This window comes from Dendrobates tinctorius, unplaced genomic scaffold (assembly GCF_039654945.1).
Source record: "Dendrobates tinctorius isolate UK_male_01 unplaced genomic scaffold, ASM3965494v1 ptg000136l, whole genome shotgun sequence".
NCBI lineage: Eukaryota > Metazoa > Chordata > Amphibia > Anura > Dendrobatidae > Dendrobates > Dendrobates tinctorius.
The window spans coordinates 5,891,795-5,917,399 of record NW_027361804.1 but is presented as its reverse complement, the minus strand read 5'-3'; the positions used below and the strand labels follow the sequence as shown (position 1 = coordinate 5,917,399).

The following is a 25,605-nucleotide window of genomic DNA, read 5'->3' as shown; positions in this document are numbered from 1 at the left end:
GTTATATTCTTGTACATAGGGGGCAGTATTATAGTAGTTATATTCTTGTACATAGGAGCAGTATTATAGTAGTTATATTCTTGTACATAGGGGCAGTATTATAGTAGTTATATTCTTGTACATAGGGGGCAGTATTATAGTAGTTATATTCTTGTACATAGGGGGCAGTATTATAGTAGTTATATTCTTGTACATAAGGGGCAGTATTATAGTAGTTATATTCTTGTACAGAGGAGCAGTATTATAGTAGTTATATTCTTGTACATAAGGGGCAGTATTATAGTAGTTATATTCTTGTACATAGGGGGCAGTATTATAGTAGTTATATTCTTGTACATAGGAGCAGTATTATAGTAGTTATATTCTTGTACATAGGGGGCAGTATTATAGTAGTTATATTCTTGTACATAGGGGGCAGTATTATAGTAGTTATATTCTTGTACATAGGGGGCAGTATTATAGTAGTTATATTCTTGTACATAAGGGGCAGTATTATAGTAGTTATATTCTTGTACAGAGGAGCAGTATTATAGTAGTTATATTCTTGTACATAAGGGGCAGTATTATAGTAGTTATATTCTTGTACATAGGGGCAGTATTATAGTAGTTATATTCTTGTACATAGGGGGCGCTATTATAGTAGTTACGTTCTTGTACATAGGAGCAGTATGAGCAGTATTATATCAGTTATATTCCTGTACATAGGAGCAGTATTATAGTAGTTATATTCTTGTACGTAGGAGCAGTATTATAGTAGTTATATTCTTGTGTATAGGGGGCAGTATTATAGTAGTTATATTCTTGTACATAAGGGGCAGTATTATAGTAGTTATATTCTTGTACATAGGTGGCAGTATTATAGTAGTTATATTCTTGTACATAGGAGCAGTATGAGCAGTATTATAGCAGTTATATTCCTGTACATAGGAGCAGTATTATAGTAGTTATATTCTTGTACATAGGGGCAGTATTATAGTAGTTATATTCTTGTACATAGGAGCAGTATTATAGTAGTTATATTCTTGTACATAGGGGCAGTATTATAGTAGTTATATTCTTGTACATAGGGGCAGTATTATAGTAGTTATATTCTTGTACATAGGGGCAGTATTATAGTAGTTATATTCCTGCACATAGGGGGCAGTATTATAGTAGTTATATTCTTGTACATAGGGACAGTATTATAGTAGTTGTATTCTTGTACATAGGGGCAGTATTATAGTAGTTATATTCCTGTACATAGGAGCAGTATTATAGTAGTTATATTTTTGTAAATAGGAGCAGTATTATAGTAGTTATTTTCAATTACATAGGAGCAGTATTATAGTAGTTATATTCTTGCACATAGGGGCAGTATTATAGTAGTTACAGTTGTGGCCAAAAGTATTGACACCCCTGCAATTTTGTCAGATAATACTCAGTTTCTTCCTGAAGATGATTGCAAACACAAATTCTTTGGTATTATTATCTTCATTTAATTTGTCTTAAATGAAAAAACACGAGAGAATGAAGCAAAACATTGATCATTTCACACAAAACTCCAAAAATGGGCCAGACAAAAGTATTGGCACCCTCAGCCTAATACTTGGCTGCACAACCTTTAGCCAAAATAACTGCGACCAACCGCTTCCAGTAACCATCAATGAGTTTCTTACAATGCTCTGCTGGAATTTTAGACCATTCTTCTTTGGCAAACTGCTCCAGGTCCCTGATATTAGAAGGGTGCCTTCTCCAAACTGCCATTTTTAGATCTCTCCACAGGTGTTCTATGGGATTCAGGTCTGGACTCATTGCTGGCCACCTTAGAAGTCTCCAGTGCTTTCTCTCAAACCATTTTCTAGTGCTTTTTGAAGTGTGTTTTGGGTCATTGTCCTGCTGGAAGACCCATGACCTCTGAGGGAGACCCAGCTTTCTCACACTGGGCCCTACATTATGCTACAAAATTTGTTGGTAGTCTTCAGACTTCATAATGCCATGCACACGGTCAAGCAGTCCAGTGCCAGAGGCAGCAAAGCAACCCCAAAACATCAGGGAACTTCCGCCATGTTTGACTGTAGGGACCATGTTTTTTTTCCTTTGAATGCCTCTTTTTTTCTCCTGTAAACGCTATGTTGATGCCTTTGCCCAAAAAGCTCTACTTTTGTCTCATCTGACCAGAGAACATTTTTCCAAAACGTTTTAGGCTTTTACAGGTAAGTTTTGGCAAACTCCAGCCTGGCTTTTTATGTCTCGGGGTAAGAAGTGGGGTCTTCCTGGGTCTCCTACCATACAGTCCCTTTTTATTCAGACGCTGACGGATAGTACGGGTTGACACTGTTGTACCCTCGGACTGCAGGGCAGCTTGAACTTGTTTGGATGTTTGTCGAGGTTCTTTATCCAACATCTGCACAATCTTGCGTTGAAATCTCTTGTCGATTAATTCTTTCCCATCCACATCTAGGGAGGTTAGCCACAGTGCCATGGGCTTTACACTTCTTGGTGACACTGCGCACGGTAGACACAGGAACATTCAGGTCTTTGGAGATGGACTTGTAGCCTTGAGATTGCTCATGCTTCCTCACAATTTGGTTTCTCAAGTCCTCAGACAGTTCTTTGGTCTTCTTTCTTTTCTCCATGCTCAATGTGGTGCACACAAGGACACAGGACAGAGGTTGAGTCAACTTTAATCCATGTCACCTGGCTGCAAGTGTGATTTAGTTATTGCCAACACCTGTTAGGTGCCACAGGTAAGTTACAGGTGCTGTTAATTACACAAATTAGAGAAGCATCACAGGATTTTTCAAACAGTGCCAATACTTTTGTCCACCCTCTTTTTTTATGCTTGGTGTGGAATTATATCCAATTTGGCTTTAGGACAATTATTTTTGTGTTTTTTTCATTTAAGACAAATTAAATGAAGATGATAACAAAGAATTTGTGTTTGCAATCATTTTCAGGAAGAAACGGAGTATTATCTGACAGAATTGCAGGGGTGTCAATACTTTTAGCCACAACTGTATATTCTTGTACATAGGAGCAGTATTATAGTAGTTATATTCTTGTACATAGGAGCAGTATTATAGTAGTTATATTCTTGTACATAGGGGGCAGTATTATAGTAGTTATATTCTTGTACATAGGGGGCAGTATTATAGTAGTTATATTCTTGTACATAGGAGCAGTATTATAGTAGTTATATTCTTGTACATAGGGAGCAGTATTATAGTAGTTATATTCTTGTACATAGGGGGCAGTATTATAGTAGTTATATTCTTGTACATAGGGGGCAGTATTATAGTAGTTATATTCTTGTACATAGGGGGCAGTATTATAGTAGTTATATTCTTGTACATAGGGGGCAGTATTATAGTAGTTATATTCTTGTACATAGGGGGCAGTATTATAGTAGTTATATTCTTGTACATAGGGGGCAGTATTATAGTAGTTATATTCTTGTACATAGGGGGCAGTATTATAGTAGTTATATTCTTGTACATAGGGGGCAGTATTATAGTAGTTATATTCTTGTACATAGGAGCAGTTTTATAGTAGTTATATTCTTGTACATAGGAGCAGTATTATAGTAGTTATATTCTTGTACATAGGGGGCAGTATTATAGTAGTTATATTCTTGTACATAGGAGCAGTATTATAGTAGCTATATTCTTGTACATAGGGGGCAGTATTATAGTAGTTATATTCTTGTACATAGGGGCAGTATTATAGTAGTTATATTCTTGTACATAGGAGCAGTATTATAGTAGTTATATTCTTGTACATAGGGGCAGTAATATAGTAGTTATATTCTTGTACATAGGGGCAGTAATATAGTAGTTATATTCTTGTACATAGGGAGCAGTATTATAGTAATGATTTTCCGTTGTATGGTGTTAATATCGGCTGTGACTATATGTGATCACTGTTGTTGTCTTGTGAAGTATGTTGTTTCACTTCCCTCCAGTATCATTGCAGAGTCTTTGACCTATGGAGACCCCAGACCCTAAGTTGGGCTGACAAACAACAGCATGTTAAAGGTTCCTGCATTTTTGAGACAGACACCTGCTTTTTATCTCATTTTTCATCTTCTGTGACTTCCCCTAACATGCTGCTGTTTGTCATTGCACAGGCCCAGACAGTGACGTACCCCACTCTGGATCCCCACTCCCAGGGAAGCATCATATCAGCCGGGCCATCAGGTGTATGAGAGGAGCATCGTGTCAAGGCGTTGCTCAAACAGCCCCCACTCCGGATCAGGACCCTTTGTAATGCTTGCAACTCCATCACATTAGGACAGAGACTTGTAATACATAATGTTACAGCACAAAGCGTTTTATTTATCTCCAGACCCTCATATTCCCACTTCTCTGGAATCACTGGTGAAAAAGTGGTGGAAACTTTACAAAGAAGCCAAATATTATATCCAGACAATGAAGGGACGACTGTTGTATCATGGACCAATATTCATTAATGCTCAGCAGTTTAAATAGCGACTCTATGAACTACCGTAATACTGCCCCTATGTACAAGAATATAACTACTATAATACTGCTCCTATGTACAAGAATATAACTACTATAATACTGCCCCCTATGTACAAGAATATGACTACTATAATACTGCCTCTATGTACAAGAATATAACTACTATAATACTGCCCCTATGTACAAGAATATAACTACTATAATACTGCTCCCTATGTACAAGAATATAACTACTATAATACTGCCCCTATGTACAAGGATATAACTACTATAATACTGCTCTTATGTACAAGAATATAACTACTAAAATACTGCCCCTATGCACAAGAATATAACTACTATACTACTGCCCCTATGTACAAGAATATAACTACTATACTACTGCCCCTATGTACAAGAATATAACTACTATAATACTGCTCCTATGTACAAGAATATAACTACTATAATACTGCCCCTATGTACAAGAATATAACTACTATAATACTGCTCCCTATGTACAAGAATATAACTACTATAATACTGCCCCTATGTACAAGGATATAACTACTATAATACTGCTCTTATGTACAAGAATATAACTACTAAAATACTGCCCCTATGCACAAGAATATAACTACTATAATACTGCCCCTATGTACAAGAATATAACTACTATACTACTGCCCCTATGTACAAGAATATAACTACTATAATACTGCTCCTATGTACAAGAATATAACTACTATAATACTGCCCCCTATGTACAAGAATATAACTACTATAATACTGCTCCTATGTACAAGAATATAACTACTATAATACTGCTCCATGTACAAGAATATAACTACTATACTACTGCCCCCTATGTACAAGAATATAACTACTATAATACTGCCCCTATGTACAAGAATATAACTACTGTACTACTGCCCCTATGTACAAGAATATAACTACTATAATACAGCCCCTATGTACAAGAATATAGCTACTATAATACTGCTCCTATGTACAAGAATATAACTACTATAATACTGCCCCTATGTACAAGGATATAACTAGTATAATACAGCCCCTATGTACAAGAATATAACTACTATAATACATCCCCTATGTACAAGAATATAACTACTATAATACTGCCCCTATGTTCAAGAATATAACTACTATAATACTGCCCCTATGTACAAGAATATAACTACTATAATACTGCCCCCTATGTACAAGAATATAACTACTATAATACTGCCCCTATGTACAAGAATATAACTACTATAATACTGCCCCTATGTACAAGAATATAACTACTATAATACTGCTCCTATGTACAAGAATATAACTACTATAATACTGCTCCTATGTACAAGAATATAACTACTAAATTTCTGTACCCTATGTACAAGAATATAACTACTATAATACTGCCCCTATGTACAAGAATATGAATAGTATAATAGTTATATTTTTGTACATAGGGGCAGTATTATTTATTACTGATTAATTAATCTGTGACATCACTGGGGCACTCTGATTTAATCTCAGCAGTCTCACTAATATTTGTTGCTGGCCTCTCCTGTGATGTAGGTGCCAGACAGTGACAGGCAGGATAACCTCGGGGATGATATTTCCATGCTGAATTTCTCAGGTTTTTGCTAAGACTCAGGTTGTAGTGACACATGTACTGTCTGATTCTGCTTTGGGAGTTTATGGCTGTTTTTCCTTCATGGATCTTAGGATTGTGTATTGTGCCAGCTATTATTTCGGTGCTGAAATCCAAATATCTTCCCATAATGTATATATGCTGTATACTGCTCTGCTGTATCACCTAGTATATACAGTATATGCTGTATCCTCCAGTGTATATAAACTGTATCCCCCAGTGTATATACAGTGCCTTGCGAAAATATTCAGCCCTCTGGAACTTCTCAACCTTTTCCCACATATCATGCTTCAAACATAAAGATACCAAATGTAAATTTTTGGTGAAGAATCAACAACAAGTGGGACACAATTGTGAAGTTGATCGAAATTTATTGGCTATTTTACATTTTTGTGGAAATTCAAAAACTGAAAAGTGGGGCGTGCAATATTATTCGTCCCCTTTCCTTTCAGTGCAGCAAACTCACTCCAGAGGTTCATTGTGGATCTCTGAATGATCCAATGTTGTCCTAAATGACTAATGATGATAAATATAATCCACCTGTGTGTAATCAAGTCCCCGTATAAATGCACCTGCTCTGTGATAGTCTCAGGGTTCTGTTTGAAGCACAGAGAGCGTCATGAAGACGAAAAAACACAACAGGCAGGTCCGTGATACTGTTGTGGAGAAGATTAAAGCCGGATTTGGATACAAAATGATTTCCAAAACTTTAAACATCCCAAGGAGCACTGTGCAAGTGATCATATTGAAATGGACGGAGTATCATACCACTGCAAATCTACCAAGACCCGGCCGTCCCTCTAAACTTTCATCTCAAACAAGGAGAAGAGTGATCAGAGATGCAGCCATGAGGACCATGATCACTCTGGATGAACTGCAGAGATCTACAGCTGAGGTGGGACAGTCTGTCCATAGGACAACAATCAGTTGTACACTGCACAAATTTGGCCTTTATGGAAGAGAAGCAAGAAGAAAGCCATTTCTCAAAGATATCCATAAAAAGTGACGTTTAAAGTTTGCAACAAGCCACCTGGGAGACACAAAAAACATCTGGAAGAAGGTGCTCTGGTCAGATGAAACCAAAATCAAACTTTTTGGCAACAATGCCAAACGATATGTTTGGCGTAAAGGCAACACAGCTCCTCACCCTGAACACACCATCCCCACTGTCAAACATGGTGGAGGCAGCATCATGGTTTGGGCCTGCTTTTCTTCAGCAGGGACAGGGAAGATGGTTAAAATTGATGGGAAGATGGATGAAGTCTGCAAAAGACCTGAGACTGAGACGGAGATTTGTCTTCCAACAAGACAATGATCCCAAACATAAAGCAAAATCTACAATGGAATGGTTCACAAATAAACGTATCCAGGTGTTAGAATGGCCAAGTCACAGTCCAGACCTGAATCCAATCGAGAATCTGTGGAAAGAGCTGAAAACTGCTGTTCACAAAAAATCTCCATCCAACCTCACTGAGCTCCAGCTGTTTGCCAAGGAAGAATGGACGAGAATTTCTGTCTCTCCATGTACCGAACTGTTCCACAAAAATGTAAAATAACCAATACATTTCGTTCAACTTCACAATTGTGTCCCACTTGTTGTTGATTCTTCACCAAAAATTTACATTTGGTATCTTTATGTGTGAAGCATGGTATGTGGGAAAAGGTTGAAAAGTTCCAGGGAGCCGAATACTTTTGCAGGGCACTGTATACTGTATCCCCCAGTGTATATATGCTGTATCCCCCAGTGTATATATGCTGTATCCCCCAGTGTATATATACTGTTGTATCCCCCAGTGTATATATGCTGTATCCCCCAGTGTATATATGCTGTATCCCCCAGTGTATATATGCTGTATCCCCCAGTGTATATATGCTATATACTGTTGTATCCTCCAGTGTATATATGCTGTATCCCCCAGTGTATATATGCTATATACTGTTGTATCCTCCAGTGTATATATGCTGTATCCCCCAGTGTATATATGCTATATACTGTTGTATCCCCCAGTGTATATATGCTGTATCCCCCAGTGTTTATATGCTGTATCCCCCAGTGTATATATGCTGTATCCCTCAGTGTATATATGCTGTATCCCCCAGTGTATATATGCTGTATCCCCCAGTGTATATATGCTGTATCCCCCAGTGTATATATGCTGTATCCCCCAGTGGATATATGCTGTATCCCCCAGTGTATATATGCTGTATCCCCCAGTGCATATATACTGTATCCCCCAGTGTATATATGCTGTATCCCCCAGTGTATATATGCTGTATCCCTCAGTGTATATATGCTGTATCCCTCAATGTATATATGCTGTATCCCCCAGTGTATATATGCTGTATCCCCCAGTGGATATATGCTGTATCCCCCAGTACATACATGCTGTATCCCCCAGTGTATATATGCTGTATCCCCCAGTGTATATATGCTGTATCCCTCAATGTATATATGCTGTATCCCCCAGTGTATATATGCTGTATCCCCCAGTGGATATATGCTGTATCCCCCAGTACATATATGCTGTATCCCCCAGTGTATATATGCTGTATCCCCCAGTGTATATATGCTGTATCCCTCAGTGTATATATGCTGTATCCCCCAGTGTATATATGCTGTATCCCTCAATGTATATATGCTATATCCCCCAGTGTATATATGCTGATCCCCCAGTGTATATATGCTGTATCCCCCAGTGCATATATGCTGAATCCCCCAGTGTATATATACTGTATCCCCCAGTGCATATATGCTGTATCCCCCAGTGTATATATGCTGTATCCCCCAGTGTATATATGCTGTATCCCTCAATGTATATATGCTGTATCCCTCAGTGTATATATGCTAAATACCCCAGTGTATATATGCTGTATCCCCCAGTGTATATATGCTGTATCCCCCAGTGTATATATGCTATATACTGTTGTATCCCCCAGTGTATATATGCTGTATCCCCCAGTGTATATATGCTATATACTGTTGAATCCCCCAGTGTATATATGCTATATACTGTTGAATCCCCCAGTGTATATATGCTGAATACCCCAGTGTATATATGCTGTATCCCCCAGTGTATATATGCTGTATCCCCCAGTGTATATATGCTATATACTGTTGTATCCCCCAGTGTATATATGCTGTATCCCCCAGTGTATATATGCTATATACTGTTGAATCCCCCAGTGTATATATGCTATATACTGTTGAATCCCCCAGTGTATATATGCTGAATACCCCCGTGTATATATGCTGTATCCCCCAGTGTATATATGCTATATACTGCTGTATCCCCCAGTGTATATATGCTGTATCCCTCAGTGCATATATGCTGTATCCCCCAGTGTATATATGCTATATACTGTTGAATCCCCCAGTGTATATATGCTGTATCCCCCAGTGTATATATGCTGTATCCCCCGTGTATATATGCTGTATCCCCCAGTGTATATATGCTATATACTGCTGTATCCCCCAGTGTATATATGCAGTATCCCCCAGTGTATATATGCTGTATCCCTCAGTGTATATGTGCTGTATCCCCCAGTGTATATATGCTGTATCCCCCAGTGTATATATGCTGTATCCCCCAGTGTATATATGCTATATACTGCTGTATCCCCCAGTGTATATATGCTGTATCCCCCAGTGTATATATGCTATATACTGTTGTATCCCCCAGTGTATATATGCTGAATTCCCCAGTGTATATATGCTGTATCCCCCAGTGTATATATGCTATATACTGCGCTATCCTCCAGTGTATATATGCTGTATCCCCCAGTGTATATATGCTATATACTGTTGTATCCTCCAGTGTATATATGCTGTATCCCCCAGTGTATATATGCTATATACTGTTGTATCCCCCAGTGTATATATGCTGTATCCTCCAGTGTATATATGCTATATACTGTTGTATCCTCCAGTGTATATATGCTGTATCCCCCAGTGTATATATGCTATATACTGCGCTATCCTCCAGTGTATATATGCTGTATTCCCCAGTGTATATATGCTATATACTGTTGTATCCTCCAGTGTATATATGCTGTATCCCCCAGTGTATATATGCTATATACTGTTGTATCCCCCAGTGTATATATGCTGAATCCCCCAGTGTATATATGCTGTATCCCCCAGTGTATATATGCTATATACTGCGCTATCCTCCAGTGTATATATGCTGTATCCCCCAGTGTATATATGTTATATACTGTTGTATCCTCCAGTGTATATATGCTGTATCCCCCAGTGTATATATGCTATATACTGTTGTATCCCCCAGTGTATATATGCTGTATCCTCCAGTGTATATATGCTATATACTGTTGTATCCTCCAGTGTATATATGCTGTATCCCCCAGTGTATATATGCTGTATCCCCCAGTGTATATATGCTATATACTGTTGTATCCCCCAGTGTATATATGCTGTATCCCCCAGTGTGTATATATGCTATATACTGTTGTATCCCCCAGTGTATATATGCTGTATCCCCCAGTGTATATATGCTGTATCCCCCAGTGTATATATGCTATATACTGTTGTATCCTCCAGTGTATATATGCTGTATCCCCCAGTGTATATATGCTATATACTGTTGTATCCCCCAGTGTATATATGCTGTATCCCCCAGTGTATATATGCTATATACTGTTGTATCCCCCAGTGTATATATGCTGTATCCTCCAGTGTATATATGCTATATACTGTTGTATCCTCCAGTGTATATATGCTGTATCCCCCAGTGTATATATGCTGTATCCCCCAGTGTATATATGCTATATACTGTTGTATCCCCCAGTGTATATATGCTGTATCCCCCAGTGTATATATGCTATATACTGTTGTATCCCCCAGTGTATATATGCTGTATCCCCCAGTGTATATATGCTATATACTGTTGTATCCCCCAGTGTATATATGCTGTATCCCCCAGTGTATATATGCTATATACTGCGCTATCCTCCAGTGTATATATGCTGTATTCCCCAGTGTATATATGCTATATACTGTTGTATCCTCCAGTGTATATATGCTGTATCCCCCAGTGTATATATGCTATATACTGTTGTATCCCCCAGTGTATATATGCTGAATCCCCCAGTGTATATATGCTGTATCCCCCAGTGTATATATGCTATATACTGCGCTATCCTCCAGTGTATATATGCTGTATCCCCCAGTGTATATATGCTATATACTGTTGTATCCTCCAGTGTATATATGCTGTATCCCCCAGTGTATATATGCTATATACTGTTGTATCCCCCAGTGTATATATGCTGTATCCTCCAGTGTATATATGCTATATACTGTTGTATCCTCCAGTGTATATATGCTGTATCCCCCAGTGTATATATGCTGTATCCCCCAGTGTATATATGCTATATACTGTTGTATCCCCCAGTGTATATATGCTGTATCCCCCAGTGTATATATGCTATATACTGTTGTATCCCCCAGTGTATATATGCTGTATCCCCCAGTGTATATATGCTGTATCCCCCAGTGTATATATGCTATATACTGTTGTATCCTCCAGTGTATATATGCTGTATCCTCCAGTGTATATATGCTGTATCCCCCAGTGTATATGTGCCATATACTGTTGTATCCCCCAGTGTATATATGCTATATACTGTTGAATCCCCCAGTGTATATATGCTATATACTGCTATATCCCCCAGTGTATATATGCTGTATCCCCCAGTGTATATATGCTATATACTGTTGTATCCCCCAGTGTATATTTGCTGAATCCCCCAGTGTATATATGCTGTATCCCCCAGTGTATATATGCTGTATCCCCCAGTGTATATACTGTTGTATCCCCCAGTGTATATATGCTGAATCCCCCAGTGTATATATGCTGTATCCCCCAGTGTATATATGCTGTATCCCCCAGTGTATATATGCTGAATCCCCCAGTGTATATATGCTATATACTGTTGTATCCCCCAGTGTATATATGCTGTATCCTCCAGTGTATATATGCTATATACCGCTCTATCCCCCAGTATATATACTGTACACGGGTCAATGCTATATATATACGCTCGGACTTAGAGTAGCCTATAATGTACCACATAGCAGTGAGTGGGCAGTATGTGTTTCACAGCTCCACCTGCTGGCCAGTAGGAGTACTGAAGCTACTGTCCGTGCATGCGCTGTCCACTATAATCTACACTCACCGCTGCCATCCATCCTGGTATATAGTAATGTCTGTATAACGCATATTGTAGCTTCAGTGAATATTTTTCTTTTGCTTCCATGATTCTAAAATGAAGACACTTTCTAAATGATCTTGATTAGAAAAAAAAAATTCTTGCCTTTTCTGTATTCAGCTCCTTTGCAGACTAATGTGTTTCCATGGTTACAAAGCCACCTTTGTATAATGTTCTAGTTCCGCCATTCTTCATCCTCCTCTCCCTCGTACAGGCAGCAGGGGGGGTTTGAATAGGGACCGTGTGACACCGCGGGTGGGAACGTTTCATCAAGACCCTTTGTTAGGTGCCGGATTCTCAGAGCAAATTATGGAGCAAAAGGGAACGGTGAGAACATTCAGAAAATAGCGATTCATAAAAAAAAAAATAATAATACAACTAAAAAAAAATGTATTCCTGACCATATATGAATAAATGAAAAAAAAACATTAAAGGTGATAATAGAGCAAAAGTGATTCTATAGTAACATATAGGTAAAAGTAATAGTACAAGTAAAAAATAAATATATTAAGTGGCGAAAAAAGTAATGATGCAACTAAAAGACAAATAGTATTAATATTTATATTTTTGTTGTATTAATAGTGAAAAGCTACTTAAATGCAATAATACAGCTAAAAAAATAGATATATTAATACACTGGAATAAAATAATATATTACATGGACGTGACCCGGGTATATCTCATTCTCAGTCATTTATTTGAATAGCTGCCTGTAGTACTTCATTTCCCCACTAGTGGCCACTACAGAAGAGATTTATCTTCTGGCAATCAGGTGATCGCCGCGCCTGCTTGAACTAAAAATTGTGTACTTCCCCTTTAATGACTTTACTGATTTATATTACGGGGTATAAGCTGCAGAATGTGTAGGATATAAGGTGTATGCCATGACATTTGCTTTGTACACCGCCCCTTCATGATGCTGTGATATAATATTATTATATATGTGTATATACTCCTGTTCTATCATTCGTATATAATCTTCAATAAATCTACTTCATTATCTGCATGTGAATCGTATTGTCTCTGTGTGTTACTGTATCTGTATGTCCTGTGCCTGATACCAGCAGGGGTGTCCTATCACTGTCTATGGACTGATTGTGCGATTCTTCACATTTTAGTCACATCCAGAGCTGCATTCACAATTCTGCAGGCTGTTACCACACACAAAACACACATGTACTGAGGAAATCAGAATAAGATGTATGGAGATGGGTAGAAAGCCGAGCTATTATACTGTATATGACAATGACACCCAGTATACAGAGCAGGAGGAGTGGTACTGTGCAGTGTATATATACAGGAGGAGCGGTGCTGTGCAGTGTATATATATACAGGAGGAGTGGTACTGTGCAGTGTATATATACAGGAGGAGCGGTGCTGTGCAGTGTATATATACAGGAGGAGCGGTGCTGTGCAGTGTATATATACAGGAGGAGTGGTGCTGTGCAGTGTATATATACAGGAGGAGTGGTACTGTGCAGTGTATATATACAGGAGGAGTGGTACTGTGCAGTGTATATATACAGGAGGAGTGGTACTGTGCAGTGTATATATACAGGAGGAGTGGTACTGTGCAGTGTATATATACAGGAGGAGCGGTACTGTGCAGTGTATATATACAGGAGGAGTAGTACTGTGCAGTGTATATATACGGGAGGAGTGGTACTGTGCAGTGTATATATACAGGAGGAGTGGTACTGTGCAGTGTATATATATACAGGAGGAGTGGTACTGTGCAGTGTATATATACAGGAGGAGCGGTGCTGTGCAGTGTATATATACAGGAGGAGTGGTACTGTGCAGTGTATATATACAGGAGTAGTAGTACTGTGCAGTGTATATATACGGGAGGAGTGGTACTGTGCAGTGTATATATACAGGAGGAGCGGTACTGTGCAGTGTATATATACAGGAGGAGCGGTACTGTGCAGTGTATATATACAGGAGGAGCGGTACTGTGCAGTGTATATATACAGGAGGAGTGGTGCTGTGCAGTGTATATATATACAGGAGGAGTGGTACTGTGCAGTGTATATATACAGGAGGAGTGGTACTGTGCGGTGTATACTATATACAGGAGGAGTGGTACTGTGCAGTGTATATATACAGGAGGAGCGGTACTGTGCAGTGTATATATACAGGAGGAGCGGTACTGTGCAGTGTATATATACAGGAGGAGTGGTACTGTACAGTGTATATATACAGGAGGAGCGGTACTGTACAGTGTATATATACAGGAGGAGCGGTACTGTGCAGTGTATATATACAGGAGGAGTGGTACTGTGCAGTGTATATATACGGGAGGAGTGGTACTGTGCAGTGTATATATACGGGAGGAGTGGTACTGTGCAGTGTATATATACAGGAGGAGCGGTACTGTGCAGTGTATATATACAGGAGGAGTGGTACTGTGCAGTGTATATACAGGAGGAGTGGTACTGTGCAGTGTATATATACAGGAGGAGTGGTACTGTGCAGTGTATACGGGAGGAGTGGTACTGTGCAGTGTATATATACAGGAGGAGTGGTACTGTGCAGTGTATATATACAGGAGGAGTGGTACTGTGCAGTGTATATATACAGGAGGGGTGGTACTGTGCAGTGTATATATACAGGAGGAGTGGTACTGTGCAGTGTATATATACAGGAGGAGTGGTACTGTGCAGTGTATATATACGGGAGGAGTGGTACTGTGCAGTGTATATATACGGGAGGAGTGGTACTGTGCAGTGTATATATACAGGAGGAGCGGTACTGTGCAGTGTATATATACAGGAGGAGTGGTACTGTGCAGTGTATATACAGGAGGAGTGGTACTGTGCAGTGTATATATACAGGAGGAGTGGTACTGTGCAGTGTATATATACAGGAGGAGTGGTACTGTGCAGTGTATATATACAGGAGGAGTGGTACTGTGCAGTGTATATATACAGGAGGAGTGGTACTGTGCAGTGTATATATACAGGAGGGGTGGTACTGTGCAGTGTATATATACAGGAGGAGTGGTACTGTGCAGTGTATATATACAGGAGGAGTGGTACTGTGCAGTGTATATATACAGGAGGAGTGGTACTGTGCAGTATATATATACAGGAGGAATGGTACTGTGCAGTGTATATATACCGGAGCAGTGGTACTGTGCAGGGTATATATACAGGAGGAGCGGTACTGTGCAGTGTATATATACAGGAGGAGTGGTACTGTGCAGTGTATATATACCGGAGGAGTGGTACTGTGCAGTGTATATATGAGCAGTGGAGCTGCCGCCGGTGTATCTGACTCCAGACCTTCACATCCATGTATAGATTGTATGACACAGCGGAGCAGCGTCTTCTCCTGACGTTGGGTGACTCTGCCCTATTTCCCTCTCTCTCATTCTCACTGTAGTATTTTTACTTTCCGCCTCATTGCCCTGTCAGCAAATCCGTCTCATCCTAATTTGCCCCCGGGCACAAGATAGTCAAGGGCTTCAGATTTACCGTTTAAATACCCCTCCTCTATCGCTGCCCACCCCACTTAGTATGCTGGGGCTCCGAGATGTGACACTGATGCAGGCTGCCAGCTGCTGGGCTGTGTACAGGATGCCAGGCTGAGGGCTGCATGGCGCACAGGGCAAACTGCAGTCAGCGCATTCTAAAGAGCAACTCCAAGCACCACTAATACTTATATAACCGCACAGCAAACATGGTGAAGACAACATATGACCTAGGTTTATTCTTTCTCCTTTGTTCTGCCTTCTTCCACGTATGACGCTGTATGGATTCCAGCATACGGCTAAACCTTTCATCCACTCCCAGTAACAAGACTGTATGGGTGCTTAAAGGGAATCTGTCACCCCTTTTTTGAGATATCATATAATGATATTATTCAATTGTGTGTCACATAATTCTACGCATTTCTTCTTGTGTAGAGCAAGACAGGGAGGGGGGGGGGCAGTTGAATAAGCCCCGCCCATCGGACCGGACCGTGGCAGTTTACATACATCTGAAGCGATATAAAAAAGGTATTTATGCATGAAAGGTGCGGGGTCAGGGGAAGCAAAAGTACTAAGAGAATCCTTATATGACACACAATTGAATGATATCATTATATGATATCTCAAGAAAGGGGGGACAGATTCCCTTTAAGTCTATATTTATTGAGATGATGTGAATAACAATGGTAGATGATAACAGATGGTATAGTGGAGGAGATTGGTGAACACAATTGTGGACAAGATCGGGTAAGAACTATAAAGAACCAGACAGTACGGTATATCAGTACTGGCAGATAACAACAACAACAACAACAACAGCAGCAGTAATACAGGGTGCTATTATAACAGTAGCAGGCTAATTATTACATAGCTTGAGTAATACAAAACACAATGCAGTGAAGAGAGATATCTAAGCAAATAAGGCTGCCAGCATTGCCCTACCTGAACAAGGATACATCTAACTACATACAGTGCAAGAGCATTACAACGAGCTGGAAATACATTGCACATATCATGGGGGCTGAATTATGGCTAGCTAACACAGATTCATAGCACAACACATACAGTAACTGTATTAAACTCTCACCGAAATCTGCTTGACAGAAGCAGTGATTTTGCAGAGAGTAGCTCAGAGATCTGGGAGAAAATGGCTACAAGCTTCCAAGCCCAGGAAACCTGAAGGGGAGGTTCTAAACAGAACAACTATTAAAGGGAAAGCATTCTAAATCCATGTCGCCTATGTACAGAATATAACTACTATAATACTGCCCCAGTGTACAAGAATATAACTACTATAATACTACAATTATGTACAGGAATAGAACTACTATAATACTGCTCCTATGTACAAGAATATAACTACTATAATACTGCTCCTATGTACAAGAATATAGCTACTATAATATTGCCTCCTATGTACAAGAATATAGCTACTATAATACTGTCCCTATGTACAAGAATATAGCTACTATAATACTGCCTCCTATGTACAAGAATATAACTATTATAAAACTGCCCCTATGTACAAGAATATAACTACTATAATACTGCCTCCTATGTACAAGAATATAACTACTATAAAACTGCCCCTATGTACAAGAATATAACTACTATAATACTGTCCCCTATGTACAAGAAAATAATTACTATAATACTGCCCCTATGTACACGAAAATAATTACTATAATGCTGCCCCTATGTACAAGAATATAACTACTATAATACTGCTCCCTATGTACAAGAATATAACTACTATAATACTGTCCCCTATGTACAAGAATATAGCTACTATAATACTGCCACTATGTATAAGAATATAGCTACTATAATGCTGCCCCTAAGTACAAGAATATAGCTACTATAATGCTGCCCCTATGTACAAGAATATAACTACTATAATACTGCTCCTATGTACAAGAATATAACTACTATAATACTGCCCCTATGTACAAGAATATAACTACTATAATACTGCCCCTATGTACAAGAATACAACTACTATAATGCTGCCCCTATGTACAAGAATATAACTACTATAATACTGCGCCTATGTACAAGAATATAACTACTATAATGCTGTTCCTATGTACAGAATATTATTACTATAATACCGCCCCCATGTACAAGAATATAACTACTATAATACTGCCCCTATGTATAAGAATATAACTACTATAATTCTGTCCCTATATACAAGAATATAACTACTATAATACTGCCCCTATGTATAAGAATATAACTACTATAATACTGCCCCTATATACAAGAATATAACTACTATAATACTGCCTCTATCTACAAGAATATAACTACTATAATACTGCCCCTATGTACAAGAATATAACTACTATAATGCTGCCCCTATATACAAGAATATAACTACTATAATGCTGCCCCTATATACAAGAATATAACTACTATAATGCTGCCCCTATGTACAAGAATATAACTACTATAATACTGCCCCTATGTACAAGAATATAACTACTATAATACTGCCCCATGTACAAGAATATAACTACTATAATACTGCTCCTATGTACAAGAATATAGCTACTATAATGCTGCCCCTATGTACAAGAATATAACTACTATAATACTGCTCCTATGTACAAGAATATAACTACTATAATGCTGCCCCTATATACAAGAATATAACTACTATAATGCTGCCCCTATGTACAAGAATATAACTACTATAATACTGCCCCTATGTACAAGAATATAACTACTATAATACTGCCCCATGTACAAGAATATAACTACTATAATACTGCTCCTATGTATAAGAATATAGCTACTATAATGCTGCCCCTATGTACAAGAATATAACTACTATAATACTGCTCCTATGTACAAGAATATAACTACTATAATGCTGTTCCTATGTACAGAATATTATTACTATAATACCGCCCCTATGTACAAGAATATAACTACTATAATACTGCTCCTATGTACAAGAATATAACTACTATAATGCTGTTCCTATGTACAAGAATATAACTACTATAATACTGCCCCTATGTACAAGAATATAACTACTATACTACTGCCCCTATGTATAAGAATATAGCTACTATAATGCTGCCCCTATATACAAGAATATAACTACTATAACACTGCTCCCTATATACAAGAATATAACTACTATAATACTGTCCCTATGTACAAGAATATAACTACTATAATACTGCCCCTATATACAGGAATATAACTACTATAATACTGCCCCTATGTACAAGAATATAACTACTATAATACTGCCCCTATGTATAAGAATATAACTACTATAATGCTGCCCCTATATACAAGAATATAACTACTATAATACTGCCCCTATGTACAAGAATATAACTACTATAATACTGCCCCTATGTACAAGAATATAACTACTATAATACTGCCCCTATGTACAAGAATATAACTACTATACTACTGCCCCTATGTATAAGAATATAGCTACTATAATGCTGCCCCTATATACAAGAATATAACTACTATAACACTGCTCCCTATATACAAGAATATAACTACTATAATACTGTCCCTATGTACAAGAATATAACTACTATAATACTGCCCCTATATACAGGAATATAACTACTATAATACTGCCCCTATGTACAAGAATATAACTACTATAATACTGCCCCTATGTACAAGAATATAACTACTATAATACTGCTCCTATGTACAAGAATATAACTACTATAATACTGCCCCCTATGTACAAGAATATAACTACTATAATACTGCCCCTATGTGCAAGAATATAACTACTATAATACTGCTCCCTATGTACAAGAATATAACTACTATAATACTGCCCCTATGTACAAGAATATAACTACTATAATACTTCCCCATGTACAAGAATATAACTACTATAATACTGCTCCTATATATAAGAATATAACTACTATAATGCTGTTCCTATGTACAGAATATTATTACTATAATACCGCCCCTATGTACAAGAATATAACTACTATAATACTGCCCCTATGTACAAGAATATAACTACTATAATACTGCCCCTATGTACAAGAATATAACTACTATACTACTGCCCCTATGTATAAGAATATAGCTACTATAATGCTGCCCCTATATACAAGAATATAACTACTATAACACTGCTCCCTATATACAAGAATATAACTACTATAATACTGTCCCTATGTACAAGAATATAACTACTATAATACTGCCCCTATATACAGGAATATAACTACTATAATACTGCCCCTATGTACAAGAATATAACTACTATAATAGTGCTCCTATGTACAAGAATATAACTACTATAATACTGCTCCCTATGTACAAGAATATAACTACTATAATACTGCCCCCTATGTACAAGAATATAACTACTATAATACTGCCCCTATGTGCAAGAATATAACTACTATAATACTGCCCCTATGTACAAGAATATAACTACTATAATACTGCTCCTATGTATAAGAATATAACTACTATAATGCTGTTCCTATGTACAGAATATTATTACTATAATACCGCCACTATGTACAAGAATATAGCTACTATAATGCTGCCCCTATGTACAAGAATATAACTACTATAATACTGCTCCTATGTACAAGAATATAACTACTATAATGCTGTTCCTATGTACAGAATATTATTACTATAATACCGCCCCTATGTACAAGAATATAACTACTATAATACTGCCCCTATGTACAAGAATATAACTACTATAATACTGCCCCTATGTATAAGAATATAACTACTATAATACTGCCCCTATGTATAAGAATATAACTACTATAATGCTGCCCCTATATACAAGAATATAACTACTATAATACTGCCCCTATGTACAAGAATATAACTACTATAATACTGCCCCTATGTACAAGAATATAACTACTATAATACTGCCCCTATGTATAAGAATATAACTACTATAACACTGCCCCTATGTACAAGAATATAACTACTATACTACTGCCCCTATGTATAAGAATATAACTACTATAATACTGCTCCCTATGTATAAGAATATAGCTACTATAATGCTGCCCCTATATACAAGAATATAACTACTATAATACTGCTCCTATGTACAAGAATATAACTACTATAATAATGCTCCTATGTACAAGAATATAACTACTATAACACTGCCCCTATATACAAGAATATAACTACTATACTACTGCCCCTATGTATAAGAATATAACTACTATAATACTGCTCCCTATGTATAAGAATATAACTACTATAATGCTGCCCCTATATACAAGAATATAACTACTATAATACTGCCCCTATGTACAAGAATATAACTACTATAATACTGCCCCTATGTACAAGAATATAACTACTATAATACTGCCCCTATGTATAAGAATATAACTACTATAACACTGCCCCTATGTACAAGAATATAACTACTATACTACTGCCCCTATGTATAAGAATATAACTACTATAATACTGCTCCCTATGTATAAGAATATAGCTACTATAATGCTGCCCCTATATACAAGAATATAACTACTATAATACTGCTCCTATGTACAAGAATATAACTACTATAATAATGCTCCTATGTACAAGAATATAACTACTATAACACTGCCCCTATATACAAGAATATAACTACTATACTACTGCCCCTATGTACAAGAATATAACTACTATAATACTGTCCCCTATGTACAAGAATATAGCTACTATAATACTGCCACTATGTATAAGAATATAGCTACTATAATGCTGCCCCTAAGTACAAGAATATAGCTACTATAATGCTGCCCCTATGTACAAGAATATAACTACTATAATACTGCTCCTATGTACAAGAATATAACTACTATAATACTGCCCCTATGTACAAGAATATAACTACTATAATACTGCCCCTATGTACAAGAATACAACTACTATAATGCTGCCCCTATGTACAAGAATATAACTACTATAATACTGCGCCTATGTACAAGAATATAACTACTATAATGCTGTTCCTATGTACAGAATATTATTACTATAATACCGCCCCCATGTACAAGAATATAACTACTATAATACTGCCCCTATGTATAAGAATATAACTACTATAATTCTGTCCCTATATACAAGAATATAACTACTATAATACTGCCCCTATGTATAAGAATATAACTACTATAATACTGCCCCTATATACAAGAATATAACTACTATAATACTGCCTCTATCTACAAGAATATAACTACTATAATACTGCCCCTATGTACAAGAATATAACTACTATAATGCTGCCCCTATATACAAGAATATAACTACTATAATGCTGCCCCTATATACAAGAATATAACTACTATAATGCTGCCCCTATGTACAAGAATATAACTACTATAATACTGCCCCTATGTACAAGAATATAACTACTATAATACTGCCCCATGTACAAGAATATAACTACTATAATACTGCTCCTATGTACAAGAATATAGCTACTATAATGCTGCCCCTATGTACAAGAATATAACTACTATAATACTGCTCCTATGTACAAGAATATAACTACTATAATGCTGCCCCTATATACAAGAATATAACTACTATAATGCTGCCCCTATGTACAAGAATATAACTACTATAATACTGCCCCTATGTACAAGAATATAACTACTATAATACTGCCCCATGTACAAGAATATAACTACTATAATACTGCTCCTATGTATAAGAATATAGCTACTATAATGCTGCCCCTATGTACAAGAATATAACTACTATAATACTGCTCCTATGTACAAGAATATAACTACTATAATGCTGTTCCTATGTACAGAATATTATTACTATAATACCGCCCCTATGTACAAGAATATAACTACTATAATACTGCTCCTATGTACAAGAATATAACTACTATAATGCTGTTCCTATGTACAAGAATATAACTACTATAATACTGCCCCTATGTACAAGAATATAACTACTATACTACTGCCCCTATGTATAAGAATATAGCTACTATAATGCTGCCCCTATATACAAGAATATAACTACTATAACACTGCTCCCTATATACAAGAATATAACTACTATAATACCGTCCCTATGTACAAGAATATAACTACTATAATACTGCCCCTATATACAGGAATATAACTACTATAATACTGCCCCTATGTACAAGAATATAACTACTATAATACTGCCCCTATGTATAAGAATATAACTACTATAATGCTGCCCCTATATACAAGAATATAACTACTATAATACTGCCCCTATGTACAAGAATATAACTACTATAATACTGCCCCTATGTACAAGAATATAACTACTATAATACTGCCCCTATGTACAAGAATATAACTACTATACTACTGCCCCTATGTATAAGAATATAGCTACTATAATGCTGCCCCTATATACAAGAATATAACTACTATAACACTGCTCCCTATATACAAGAATATAACTACTATAATACTGTCCCTATGTACAAGAATATAACTACTATAATACTGCCCCTATATACAGGAATATAACTACTATAATACTGCCCCTATGTACAAGAATATAACTACTATAATACTGCCCCTATGTACAAGAATATAACTACTATAATACTGCTCCTATGTACAAGAATATAACTACTATAATACTGCCCCCTATGTACAAGAATATAACTACTATAATACTGCCCCTATGTGCAAGAATATAACTACTATAATACTGCTCCCTATGTACAAGAATATAACTACTATAATACTGCCCCTATGTACAAGAATATAACTACTATAATACTTCCCCATGTACAAGAATATAACTACTATAATACTGCTCCTATATATAAGAATATAACTACTATAATGCTGTTCCTATGTACAGAATATTATTACTATAATACCGCCCCTATGTACAAGAATATAACTACTATAATACTGCCCCTATGTACAAGAATATAACTACTATAATACTGCCCCTATGTACAAGAATATAACTACTATACTACTGCCCCTATGTATAAGAATATAGCTACTATAATGCTGCCCCTATATACAAGAATATAACTACTATAACACTGCTCCCTATATACAAGAATATAACTACTATAATACTGTCCCTATGTACAAGAATATAACTACTATAATACTGCCCCTATATACAGGAATATAACTACTATAATACTGCCCCTATGTACAAGAATATAACTACTATAATAGTGCTCCTATGTACAAGAATATAACTACTATAATACTGCTCCCTATGTACAAGAATATAACTACTATAATACTGCCCCCTATGTACAAGAATATAACTACTATAATACTGCCCCTATGTGCAAGAATATAACTACTATAATACTGCCCCTATGTACAAGAATATAACTACTATAATACTGCTCCTATGTATAAGAATATAACTACTATAATGCTGTTCCTATGTACAGAATATTATTACTATAATACCGCCACTATGTACAAGAATATAGCTACTATAATGCTGCCCCTATGTACAAGAATATAACTACTATAATACTGCTCCTATGTACAAGAATATAACTACTATAATGCTGTTCCTATGTACAGAATATTATTACTATAATACCGCCCCTATGTACAAGAATATAACTACTATAATACTGCCCCTATGTACAAGAATATAACTACTATAATACTGCCCCTATGTATAAGAATATAACTACTATAATACTGCCCCTATGTATAAGAATATAACTACTATAATGCTGCCCCTATATACAAGAATATAACTACTATAATACTGCCCCTATGTACAAGAATATAACTACTATAATACTGCCCCTATGTACAAGAATATAACTACTATAATACTGCCCCTATGTATAAGAATATAACTACTATAACACTGCCCCTATGTACAAGAATATAACTACTATACTACTGCCCCTATGTATAAGAATATAACTACTATAATACTGCTCCCTATGTATAAGAATATAGCTACTATAATGCTGCCCCTATATACAAGAATATAACTACTATAATACTGCTCCTATGTACAAGAATATAACTACTATAATAATGCTCCTATGTACAAGAATATAACTACTATAACACTGCCCCTATATACAAGAATATAACTACTATACTACTGCCCCTATGTATAAGAATATAACTACTATAATACTGCTCCCTATGTATAAGAATATAGCTACTATAATGCTGCCCCTATATACAAGAATATATGTACAGAATATTAATTACTATAATACCGCCCATTTGCGGTAGAAATTTATTACTAGTTTATGTCCACTGGAGATTTTTCCTCGGTGGGTTGTGCCCTCGAATATTCTTGTATTTCGATGGCGTTTTTCTATCCCTTCTTTGCTCTGTTCCCCATATCGCCTCCTTTCGTCAGGCGGCCGGCGTCTGCCCTACATTTCTTTCCCTTTCCGCGCCTCATCTGCTGCGGTGTTGACTGATACCACGAGTAATTTCATCTGAATGGATGTTTAGACCAGGAGGTTAATACTCTCCGCTCGAAGTATTAATGATGACACATTGCCCGTCCTCCGCCGGGCATAATGCCGCCCCAAGTCTCCTTGTGTGATTTGTTCTGGCTGATTCCCGTCTGACCTCCATGTGAGGCTGAAGGCTACGAGCCGCTACCAGATCTCCCTTTAAGTTTATGGTCCGAGTCGGCTTCATTTGCGGCCCGTAGCAGCGGCAGCGCCTGTGTGCCCTCGTATTATCAGCTTCCAGATGGCATTTATATTAATAGATATAAAATATTCAGGCTCGCCGCCCTGCACCGAGGGCACAGAACATATTTTTAATCAG

The 25,605-nt window shown here is 37.0% G+C and overlaps 1 protein-coding gene across 8 annotated transcripts in view; it reads left to right on the top strand.

Annotated features, from left to right (window-relative positions):
• Positions 1 to 25,605, top strand: part of IQSEC3 (IQ motif and Sec7 domain ArfGEF 3) — a 93,248-nt gene that overhangs the window by 42,492 nt on the left and 25,151 nt on the right. The window lies entirely within an intron of this gene.